This window comes from Molossus molossus, unplaced genomic scaffold (assembly GCF_014108415.1).
Source record: "Molossus molossus isolate mMolMol1 unplaced genomic scaffold, mMolMol1.p scaffold_m16_p_22, whole genome shotgun sequence".
NCBI classification, from domain to species: Eukaryota; Metazoa; Chordata; class Mammalia; order Chiroptera; family Molossidae; genus Molossus; species Molossus molossus.
This window is the reverse complement of record NW_023425358.1, coordinates 21,165,954-21,178,180: the sequence shown is the minus strand read 5'-3', so window position 1 is coordinate 21,178,180 and position 12,227 is coordinate 21,165,954. Positions and strand designations below refer to the sequence as shown.

Sequence of the window (12,227 nt, the reverse complement as noted above, 5' to 3'; positions counted from 1 at the left end):
CTTATTACCAGTAGAAGACTTTTTAATACAGAAATGTGATTATAACATGTAGTTCAGCTGATGATTTCTGACAACACACTGGGTTTTGCTTTTCAAGAAGTTTGTGGTTTTTGCTTAGGAAATGATAATATTTTAGCTGTTTATCTGTGTCTTGCAGCTGGCAGAGGAATGCAGTACACGGATCATGAATTTGCATTTGGATCCCTGAAAACTCATAAACTTTACTTAGTGATTCCAAAAGAGGTAGAAAAGAGATGTAGATCTTTTTCTTTCTTTTTTAAAAATCATCTTGTTTGGAGATACCACCGAGTCACGACGCTGCCTCAATTTCATATGTACTGTTTTTTATCTTTTTTCAAAGCATAGTCCTAATAAGTAAGGGGGAAAAAGTCACACTGAGTGTATTCAGCCCTGTGAAAATATTACAGTTGACACTAGGATTGCAGCTGCATAAGGGTAGGAACTTTTTGTTCACTGCTGCATACCTAGTGCCTTAGACTAGTGTTTATCACCTCATAATATTTGTCAAATAATTGAATCTCCAAGCCACAGTAGTTTTATTCAGCTGATAAATGCTTGGGTTTTGGTTACCGCTAGTGATGAAATCATCTTCCCATTGTGGCATAATCCTACCCTACATACCACAGAATCCTAGTTTGGGAAGGTCATGTTATCTGCCAGATATCTGAAAAGTTATTAGGCATAAAGGAGGAAACCTTAAAGCTGAAAAACTCACCCAAAGTAATGACAGTTGTGAAGCTACTACTTAAAATTTAACACTTCTGGGCCCTGGCAAGGTGGTTCAGTTGGTTGGAGCATCCTGTACACTAAAAGGTTGCGGGTTTGATTCCTGGTTAGGGCACATACATAGGTGTTGCAGATTAAATCCTCGGTTGGCGCATGTGTGGGAGGCAACCAGTCGATGTTTCTCTTTCATGAGTCTGAAAGAAGCTCGCTGATGTCCCAAGTTACCTTCCCATACCAGCAGGTATCCTGTGATATAAGTCATATATACCTCAGAAAGTAAGAGCAATTATATTTGGGTGACCTTGAATATTCGTGTATTTGAAGAGGTAGAATGTACAGTGGTTATGTTAAATGTAAATTAATGTGTTTAAGTGTTCTTTCTTCCTCTCTCTCTGAAATCAATAAAAACATATCCTTGGTGAGGATTTAAAAAAATAAAAATGTAACACTTCTGAATTATTTTATATTGCCTCTGCACTTAAGTTTGCTATGAATGTTTCTTATTATTTAGTACATGTGTAAGAAAAGTCATTTCTTTTACATAGAAAATAAAAAATTCCTTTAACATTATTCAATGTTGTCTTCTTAATGTTTTGAACTCTTTTTTTTTTTTTTTATCCTCAACCGAGGACATTTTTCCATTTTTTGTACAGATAGAGTGGGAGGGAGAGAGAGGAAAAGAGAGAGAAGGAAACATCGATGTGAAAGGGACACATCGAGTGGCTGCCACCCGCACGACCAACCAGGGCCAGGGACAAACTGCAACCGAGGTACATGCCCTTAGCGGGAACCGAACCCGGGTCTCTCCGGACCGCAGGTGGACGCTCTAACCGCTGAGCCAAACCGGCCAGGGCATGTTTTAAACTCTTAATTATCCTGCATTTGGAAGTGAGATAAGACTATGCAAAAAATATTCATTGTTCTTTTAATGTTTTTTTAAATTGATTTTTTAGAGAGGAAGGGAGAGAGAGAGAGAAACATTCATAGCCTGTGTCCTGCACGCTCCCACTGGGGATTGAACCTGCGACCCGGATATGTGCCCTGATTAGGAATCAAACTGGGACCTCTCAGTCCATAGGATGATGCTCAATCCACAGAGCCACAACAGCCAGGTTCCATTGTTCTTTTGAAGTTAAAATGTACCCTAGCCAATACAAAGTACACCTTAAACCCCCCCCCCCCCCACCACCACATTTTGTAGTTTGGATTCTTTTATTATAGAAACGGTCCCAATTGGTGTGCCTGTTGTCCTTGTAGCTGATAGGTGGCATACAGATGATCACATAAGCTATTCCATTCTTGGCCTTTTCAGGGCCTCCATGCCCTTCCTCTTAGTCATTACCGCAATGTCTTCTGTAAAGGGATTTTGTGTTGTTTTCCTGTCTAATGCATCTGCACAGTGATATTCAGTATTACAGTATTTAATATTCAAGTATATTGATTTTTACTCTTTAGGGTTTTCTCTTATAATAGTTAAAATCCTATCCACAGTATAAGATGTGATTGTAAAAGTTTTACCTCTTAATTTCAGGTAGCTAGGTTTTGTCTTTTTTTTTTTTTACCCACCTTGGTGGTGAAACTTAAGGGTGACCATAGTTAATCCTTTCCCCACCCACTGCCCTGGCTATCTCTGTTCATTAATGATTAATGTGTTTACAATACTTGTAGTTAGACACTTTACAAGTGTCTTAAACATATTAATTTAGATTTAACATAACCACTGTACATTCTACCTCTTCAAATACACGAATATTCAAGGTCACCCAAATATAATTGCTCTTACTTTCTGAGGTATATATGACTTATATCACAGGATACCTGCTGGTATGGGAAGGTAACTTGGGACATCAGCGAGCTTCTTTCAGACTCATGACCTTTATCTGGTAAATAGTCCTAAGAGGCATGGGCAGCATTAAATTTTTGTTGGAAATGTTTCACAGTTATACACTGTTTGCAACCAAGTAGATGTTTGTTTGTAGCTTGGGATGACAGTTATTGAGAAGAGTCATTGCAGCAGACCTGCCTGAACCTTTTTGTTGTGTTGAATCTGCTTGTTGTTTGGTTCACCGTTTGGAACTTCATACCTTTGGAAACTTGATACAAACACTTCTCTATTAATGGACTTGTATGTTTGACAGAATAAATTGTCAACTAATTTCTAGAACAAATCAGATTATTATTACAGTATATATAGTGATTTCTTTGAATGAATCTAGCACTATTAATTCATTCTTACTCCTATATTTGACCTGTCTATTGAATTTAATGCCATTTTTCTCCATTTTAACTGTTGGACATACATCTCTTTGGGAGGCACCTTTAAAGCCAACATATCATAGATGACATTGCTTCCTTGAAAGCTACCCTTTATTTCTTTTTCTTTTTTTAATCCTCACCCAAGGACATTCTTCCTTTTTTTTTTTTATCCTTACCCGAGGACATTTTTTCCCCATTTTTTGTTCAGATAGAGTGGGAGGGAGAGAGAGGAAGAGAGAGAGAAACATAGACGTGAAAGGGACACATCAAGTGGCTGCCACCCGCATGACCAACCAGGGCCAGGGACAAACTGCAACCGAGGTATGTGCCCTTAGCGGGAACCGAGCCCAGGTCTCTCTGGACTGCAGGCTGATGCTCTAACTGCTGTACCAAACCAGCCAGGGCTACCTTTTATTTCTTAATGATATGATCCTTTTTACTACTCGCCACAAGCCTTAAAAATTTGCAGTTATCTTTGACAACTTGCTCTGCTTTTTTTTGGGGGGGGGGGGGATCCATTCCTAATCAGTTACCAAGTTCAAGCAGTTAATGGCTTTCCTTTTGGTATCTTCCTCTGCATTTTCACTATTGTTGAGTTATTGGGCTCTTACCAGTTCATAGCTGAGCTACTAGTCCAGGAACACCCTAAGTGACTTACCCTTTCAAACCATTCTACTTGCTGCTTTTTCCTGTTTAATGCTACCAGTTGTGTATTATTATTCCCCTGTTCATGAAGCTTTTGGTTTCCTGCCATTGAATCAAATCTAGAATCCATAGCCTGGCATTCAAAGTCCATCCCATCTTTTTCCTCTTCTGGAACACTATCTTTATATTCTGACCTATTCTCTATTTCTCAAAATGTTGTGCTTTCTTCTCACTGTGGTATTAATAGCCATCTTGTCTTGAATTATCCCTTCTTTCTCTTTACTTAAATCCCACCCCAGTCTATAAGGTCCACTTGAAATTCTCCATTTTCTGTGAAGCCTTCCTGGACTGTCTCTCCTCTGAATTCTGAGCTCATGCATGTCATTGGGTGGTTAACCTTGTAGTACTCTGACACTTATTGAGTTACAATGAGCTGTGTCACGTCATTTTTTTTTTGTCAGCAAAATTTTATTAAAATAAGAAACCAATATAAAAAAATGTGGTATATGCCCTGCCAGTTTGGCTCAGCGCTTAGAGAGTCGACCTGTGGTCCAGAGAGACCCAGGTTCGGTTCCGGCTAAGGGCATGAATCTTGGTTGCAGTTTATCCCCAGCCCTGGTTGGGTCGTGCGGGAGGGAGCCACTCGATGTTACCTTTCACGTCAATGTTTCTCTCTCTCTCTCCCTCCTACTCTATCTGAACAAAAAATGAAAAAATGTGAGAATTAAAAAAAAAAAAAGTGGTATAAAAGGGGAAGTGGGAAGGGGTACAGGTGAGGCATACAGATGTATCTTGCTGCGTAAAGAAGTGGATGTAATGTCACGTCATTTTTTGTTTGTATAGTAGTTTCTCCTTACTCTCAGTTTTACTTTATGTAGTTTCAGTTATCTGTGGTCTGAGTTACCTGGGGTCAACTACAGTCTGAAAATATTAATTGGAAAATTCCAGAAAGAAACAATTCATAAGTTTTAAATTGCACACTGATCTGAATAGCATTATGAAAGCTCAAGCCATCCTGCTCTGTCCTGCCTGAATGCACATCATTCCTTTGTCCAGCATATCCACAGCTGTATATGGTACCTGTCCCTTAGTCACTTAGTAGCTATCTTGGTTATCAGATCAACTGTTGAGGTATCACAGCCCTTGTGTTCAGGTAACCCTTATTTTACTTAATAATGGACCCCAAGCACAAGAATAGTGATGTTGGCAATTTGGATATGCCCAAAAGAAGCTGGAGAGTGCTCTCTTTATTTTTATTTATTTATTTTTTTATCCTCACCTGAGGATATTTTTCCATTTTTTTTTTGTACAGATAGAGTGGGAGGGAGAGAAAGGAAGGAGAGAGAGAGAGAAACATCGACGTGAAGGGACACATCGAGTGGCTGCCACCCTCACGACCAACCAGGGCCGGGGACAAACTGCAACCGAAGTACGTGCCCTTAGCGGGAACTGAACCCAGGTCTCTCCGGACCGCAGGCCGATGCTCTAACCGCTGAGCCAAACTGGCCAGGGTGCCATCAATTTCTTGACTTTAATTTTGTATCCTGCTACTTTGCCAAATTCATTTAGTAAGTCTAGTAGATTTTTGATGGAGTCTTTGGGGTGTTCTTTGTATAATATCATGTCATCTGCGAATAATGACAGTTTCACTTCCTCTTTCCTATTTGGATCCCTTTTATTTTTACTTCATGTCTGATTGCTGTGGCCAAGACTTCCACTACTATGTTAAATAAGAGTGACGAAAGTGGGCATCTCTGTCTTGTTCCTGTTATTAAGGGAAATGCTTTTAATTTCTCCCCATTGAGTATGATGTTGGCTGTAGGTCTTTCATATATGGACTTTATTATGTCGAGGTATGATCCCTCTATTCCCACATTGCTGAGCGTTTTTAACAGAAATGGATGCTGGATTTTGTTGAATGCTTTTTCAGCATCTATTGATAGGATCATGTGGTTTTTATTCTGCATTTTATTTATGTGGTGTATCACATTTATTGATGTGCAAATATTGTACCAGCCTTGCATTCCTGGGATGAATCCCATGTGGTCATGATAAATAATTTTTTTGATGTATTGCTGGATTTAATTTACTAGTATTTTGTTCAGGATTTTGGCATTTGTGTTCATATTGGCCTGTAGTTTTCTTTCTTTGTAGTGTCTTTTTATGGTTTTGGAATTAGAATTAAGCTGGCCTCATGAAATGAGTTTGGAAGTCTTCCTTCTTGATTTTTTTGAAATAGTTTGAGGATAATGGGTGTGTGTTCTTCTTTGAATGGTCGGTAAAACTCCCCCGGGAAGCCATCTGGGACTGGGCTTTTGTATGCTGAGAGAGTCTTGATTACCTCTTCAATTTCCTTAGTTGTTACTGGTCTGTTCAAGTTTTCTATCTCTTCCCGTTCCAGTTTTGGAGACCGTGTTTCTAGAAATTTGTCCTTTTCACCTTAGATTGTCGAATTTGTTGCCATGTAATTGTTCATAGTAGTAGTTAACTATCTTTCGTATTTCTGTGGTGTCAGTTGTTACTTCTCCTCTTTCATTTCTGATTTTGTGTACTTGGGTTCTCTCTGTTTCTTGGTGAGGGTCCATCAATCTTGTTTATCTTTTCTTTGTTTCCTTTGAGTTGTTTATGTTTGGTCTCTATGTCATTTATTTCTGCTCTGATCTTTACTATTTCCTTCCTTCTACTTGCTCTGGGGTTTTCTTTTTGTTTGCTTTCTAGTTCTTTAAGTTGTGAGGTTAGATAGTCTATTGGAAATTTTTCTTGTTTCTTCAGGTAGGCCTGTAGTGCTATGAACTTCCCACTCAGAACTGCTTTCGCTGCATCCCATAGATTTTGTGTTGTTGTGTTGTTGTGTGTTCATTTTCATTGGTTTCCAAGAACTTTTTAATTTCTTCCTTGATCTCCTCGGTAACCCATTCATTGTTTAATAACATGCTATTTAGCCTCCATGTGTTCAAATGTCTTCGCATGTTCTTGTTGCAATTGATTTCTAGTTTCATACCATTGTGATCTGAGAAGATGCTTGATATGATTTCAGTCTTATTGAGCTGGTAGAGACTTCGTTTGTGTCCTAACATGTGGTCTATCTTTGAGAATGTCCCCTGTGCACTTGAGAAGAATGTGAATTCTGTAGTTTTGGGGTGTAATTCTTTGTAGATATCTATGAAATCCATTTGGTGTCTAGTGCTTCATTTTGAGTCTCTGTTTCCTTGCTAATTTTTTGTCTAGAGGATCTATCTAGTGATGTCAGTGGGGTGTTGAAGTCCCCTGCTATGATTGTATTGCTGTTGATTTCTCCTTTGAAGTTCTTCAGAAGATTTTTAATATATGTTGTTGCTCCTATATATGGTGCATATATGTTTACCAAAGTTATATCTTCCTGTTGGATAGATCCTTTCAATATTAGGTATTGGCCTTCTTTGTCTCTAGTTACGGTCTTCATTTTGAAATCTATTTTATCAGATACGAGTATTTCTACACCAGCTTTTTTTCCTTTTCCATTTGATTGGGAGATTTTTTTCCTTTTTGTTTGCTTGGAAAATTTTTTTCCATCCCTTTACTTTCAACCTATGTGAGTCTTTTGTTGTGAGGTGGGTCTCTTGTAAACAACATATATATGAGTCATACTTTCTTATCCAGTCAGTTACTCTGTCTGTCTTTTTATGGGAGCAGTCAATCCATTTACATTTAAGGTGATTATTGATATGTACTTATTTATTGCCATTTTTGTTTATTGTCGTTATATTTTTCTTCCTATTTCTTCTAGTAATTACAGCAGTCCTTTTAACATTTCTTGCAGTGCTGGTTTGATGCTAATGTATTCCCTTAGCCTTTTTTTTGTCTGGGAAGCTCTTTATTTGACCTTCTATTTTGAATGATAGCCTTGCTGGTTAGAGTAGTCTTGGATTTGGCTGTGGCTATTTTAGTGTTCTGTCCTGGCTCTCTGCACTGTGGAGTTTAACCCCGAGGGCGCTGCTCACAGCTAAGACCGCTGCTGTCTGTGGGCTCCCAGCCCCGCTCTTGCGCCTCCACAATTCTACCAGGATTGGTTCTGTGTCCCTGGTTATATGGTCCTCGCAAACTACTTTTCTGTTGCTTTTCCCCAACGATTTGTCTTTATGTTAGCTGTAATTCCAGTTTGGTCCTGGGAGATGGTCTGTGTAGCTTCCATTCACTCCGCCGCCATTTTGGAAGCCTCTTTTGTACAGTCTTGTTCACATATGTGACTTCATATCATGTAATCAATCAGCCCAAAAGGATGAGTTGTCTGCAAATACTGAAAGAGATTCTTACAAAGGAATCATGCTGATTAGGTCTTTTATTTATGTTAAGGTCAGTTTGTTGCCTAGTTGTGATAAGTCTTCTTTGTATTTGGACTATACGCCCACCCTCACCTAACCTCCCCGCAACCAATTTTTGAATACACATAAAAAAAGATCCCTTGGGTCCTGCCAGTGTGGCTAACTGGATTGAGCTTCATGAGAGGTCCTGATTCAATTCCCCATCAGGGCACATGCCAGGCTTTCGGGCTCATCGATGTTTCTCTCTCACATTGATGTTGCTGTCTCTCTCTCTCTAAACAAATCAATAAAAAAATATTTAAATAAAAGAAAAAGATCCTTGGTAGAAGCTAATTATGTGTTAAAACACCTTAAACTATCAAGTCTAACCCTAGATCTCTTATAATCATGTTTTTTGTTGTTGTTGTTGTTAATCCTCACCTGAGGATATTTTTCCATTGATTTTTAGAGAGAATAAAAGGAAGGGTGGAAGGAAGGAGGGAGGAAGGGAGAGAGAAAGAGAAACAGAAACATCTGTGTGAGAGAGACACATCAATTGGTTGCCTCCTGAACTTGTCCCTGCTGTGAGTCCAGGGACCAAACCTGTAAGCCAGGTACATGCCCTTGACTAGGAATTGAACCTGAGACCCTTTGGTACTTGGTCCAACACTCTTGACCACTGAACCACGGCTGTTGTAATCATAGTTTTTAAAAGTACTTGTTTTTGTAGTGGCAAAGGTTTACATGAGAATCCATTAGAATGATGCTTTATTGATTGAGGAAAACCTTTAAATAGGAGTACCTGTAGGTTCCTGGAAAGTTTTATCTGTATAGTTCTGCAGTTTCTAAAGGTATGTTGAGGCCTGATTGGGTCCATTTTGTGCAATTAAACATTCTAAAATCTGCAGTTGACTAAATAGTTTACATTGTATCAATTTAAAAAACAATGTATTATCCTGGCAATCTAACTTGTAGAGAAAAGTCTTGTGAGCAGATCTAAGTGGTTTAACTTGATTCTTAGGATCCTATTTTTCATTGTATAAAAATACTGATTTTTCTTTTGCAGATTTTCTTGTGAAACCTTCTAGTACAAAAAAAGTTCTTGGGACAAACTTCATTTGGTAAGTGAACACCCCCACCCGCACCCCCTGCCCCACTGTGCTGTTTTGAGGCAGCTAAAAAGAATTTACAGATTAATTTGGGGGATCTGTTTATGTATACAATTATTTAGATGAGCTTTTATATTTTCACCTTAATGTTAAATCTTTAAACATGTTTTTTTACTGGGACTCAAGCAAGATTGCTTTTTTCATATATAATTGTGCCATAATACAATATGTTGTGTCTGGAAACTTGTATTTAAGTGGAGATTACGTGAGTTGTAGCCCTAATCTTTTGTTTAAAATAAACAGTCCTTGCTCTGGCTGGTTTGGCTTAGTGATTAGAGCATTGGCCTGAAGACCAGAGAGTCCCTGGTTTGGTTCCCAATAAGGGCGCATACCTTGGTTGCAGTTTGTCCCCAGCCCCAGTTGGGGTTGTGTGGGTGGCAACCAGTAGATGTGTCTCTCTCACATCGATGTTTTTCTCTCTCTCTTTCTCCTTCTCTCCCTCCCACTCTATCTGAAGATAAATGCAAAAGTGTCCTTGGGTGAAGATTAAAAAAAATAATAACAAAATAAATAAATAAAATAAACAGTCCTTTACAACGTGGAGTTCTTTTAAATTGAAACTTGAGCCCTAGCTGGTTTGGCTCAGTGGTTAGTGTGTCGGTTCGTGGACTGGAGAGTCCTGGGTTCAGTTCCTGCTAAGGGCGTGTACCTCGGTTGCAGTTTATCTCCAGCCGGCCCCGATTGGGGTCGTGTGGGTGGCAGCCAGTCCATGTCTTTCTCACATTGATATTTTTCTCTCTCTCTTACTCCCTCTCTCTCTCCCACTCTATCTGAAGATAAATGAAAAATTGTCCTCGGGTGAGGATAAGAAAAAAAAATTTAAATTGAAACTTGATTCTTGTTTTGAATTTTCTTAAATTGTTTTTATATATCTGTATGAAAAGTAAGGCCACATTACTAGACTTAGTAGTACTAATCTGATGTTTAACTAGGAAACAAGTTCTAAAAATTTGTTAGTTCTGTCCTCAGTGTGAATATTAATTCCAGTCCTGTATTTTTCATAGAACTGTGTGTATCTATTACTACCTAAGTCTTTATTACTGCCTTTTGTTTCTGCCATCTGCTTAATTTAGGAAATTATAATCTAATGTTATTGAAAAGAGAAATTGTTGCTTTGGTTCTATGTTTTTAGATCCATATAATTTCCTTGTTCCAACACCTTTAGCGTTTTAAACTTTTCACAAGTGGGCTTTAAAAACATCTGCAATTAGTCACCTGTTTTCCCCATACATCTACAGCACCTTTTGCTGCAGCCACATTGGCCTACTTATCCCTCACATATTCTCCAGTGTGCTTTTTTTTGGGTCTTATTCTTCTCTTATGTTTCTGTTGCCCCTTTATCAAGTAGATCAGAATTTGACTGGTTCAACTATTAAAAGCTCTGGTGTTTTGTTTATTTTTTTAAATTTTATTTTTTATTCTCACCCAAGGACATTTTTCCATCAATCTTCAGGCAGATTGGGGGTGGGGAAGGGGTTAGGGGGGGAGAGAGAAAGAGAAAGAAACATCGACGCCAGAGGGACACATCGACTGGGCGCCTCCCGAGCAACCCCGCCCAGGGCCGGGGACGAACCACAACTGAGGTGCTTGCCCTTGGCCTGGAATTGAACCCAGGTCTCATTCGTCCACAGGCCAGTACTCTAACCACTGGGCAAAACTGGCCAGGGCATGTTTTATTTTATTTATTATTATTATTATTAATATTTATTTCTAATCCTCACTGGGGGACATTTTTCTCTTTTTTGTTCAGATAGAGTGGGAGGGAGAGAGAAAAAGAGAGAGAAACATCGATGTGAAAGGGACATGTTGAGTGGCTGCCACCCGCACAACCATCTAGGGCCGAGGACAAATTGCAACCGAGGTACGTGCCCTTAGCAGGAACCGAACCTGGGTCTCTCTGGACCGTAGGCCGACGCTCTTAACAACTGAGCTAAACCGGCTAGGGCTTATTATTATTATTTTTTTAATCCTCACCTGAGGATATTCTTCCATTTATCTTCAGATAGAAGGGGAGAGAGGGAGGGGGGAAGAGAGAGAGAGAGACAGAAGGATAGACAGACAGAGATCTATTGGTTGTTTCCTATATGACCCTGACCAGAGCTGGGATGAATCACAACAGAGGTATGTGCTCTTGACCAGAATTGAACCCACGACTCTTTGGTCTGCGGGCAGATGCTGTCACTGCTGAGTCAAACCAGCTAGAGCAAAAGCTCGTGTTTTATAAACCCTTCCTTGAGTGCCTGGATCAGAATTGAGTTCTTCATCTTTTATATCCCCATGGAATCATATTTCTACATGTTATCACACACTGCATTATAATAGTTATCTGTTTGTTACACATATAGGATTGTCAACACCTTGAAGGTAAGACCTATCCTCATATTTGAATTTTCAATTTACATAAATATTTACTAAGTCCTGGGATACCACTGTCTTCTCACTATAATTTCATTTTAATTAGAATTTGTTTTTTGGTTTGGGTGTTTTTTGGGTAAGAATGAAGAAGAATAGAGTTTGTGGTTCTCTTTTATTTTTCTATCCTCACCTGAGGACATTTTTGCATTTATCTTCAGATAGAGCAGGAGGGTGAGAGGGGGGAAGACAGAGAGAAAAACATTGATGTGAGAGAGACACATTGACTGGCTGCCACCCACATGACCCCAACCGAGTCCGGGGACAAACTGCAACCAAGGTACGTGCCGGCACCTTAGTGGAAACCATACCCAGGACTCTCTGGTCCATGGGTTGATACTCTAACAGCTGAGCCAAACTGGCCAGGGTGATTCTGTGATTCTAATAGGGCCCCATTATAATCTTGTTGATTCACGATACCATTTCCCCCATCTTTTTTTGTAGTGAAGGATTTATGTAGTATACATACTTTGTGTCCTTGTAGTTCAAGTTGCTCAGTATCTCACTTGGTTGAGTTATTGTTTGCAAGTGTAAGCTTCAGTTATTGAATGAAGAATTGAGTAATTTCTCTTTAACAAGTGCCTGAAAGATGAGATACCACATTGAATAGGAAAATTAAAAGGTATTTTACTTTTGTAAAAGTTTCTCAGAAGTCACATCCATGGGGTGGTATTGATGGTGCAGTCCAGATAATCTTGCAGATCCCAGCTGTCAAATC

At 39.2% G+C, this 12,227-nt stretch overlaps 1 protein-coding gene across 20 annotated transcripts in view; it reads left to right on the top strand.

Moving 5' to 3' along the window:
- Positions 1-12,227, top strand: part of MTMR3 (myotubularin related protein 3) — a 160,979-nt gene that overhangs the window by 74,270 nt on the left and 74,482 nt on the right. For 15 of the 20 annotated variants that reach the window (XM_036276206.1, XM_036276195.1, XM_036276199.1 and 12 more), the window contains 2 exons: positions 158-243; positions 8,995-9,049. The gene's annotated coding sequence lies outside the window, so the exon portion shown is untranslated. The remainder of the gene's footprint in view (positions 1-157; positions 244-8,994; positions 9,050-12,227) is intronic. The other 5 variants (XM_036276202.1, XM_036276201.1, XM_036276204.1 and 2 more) reach the window with 1 other exon arrangement.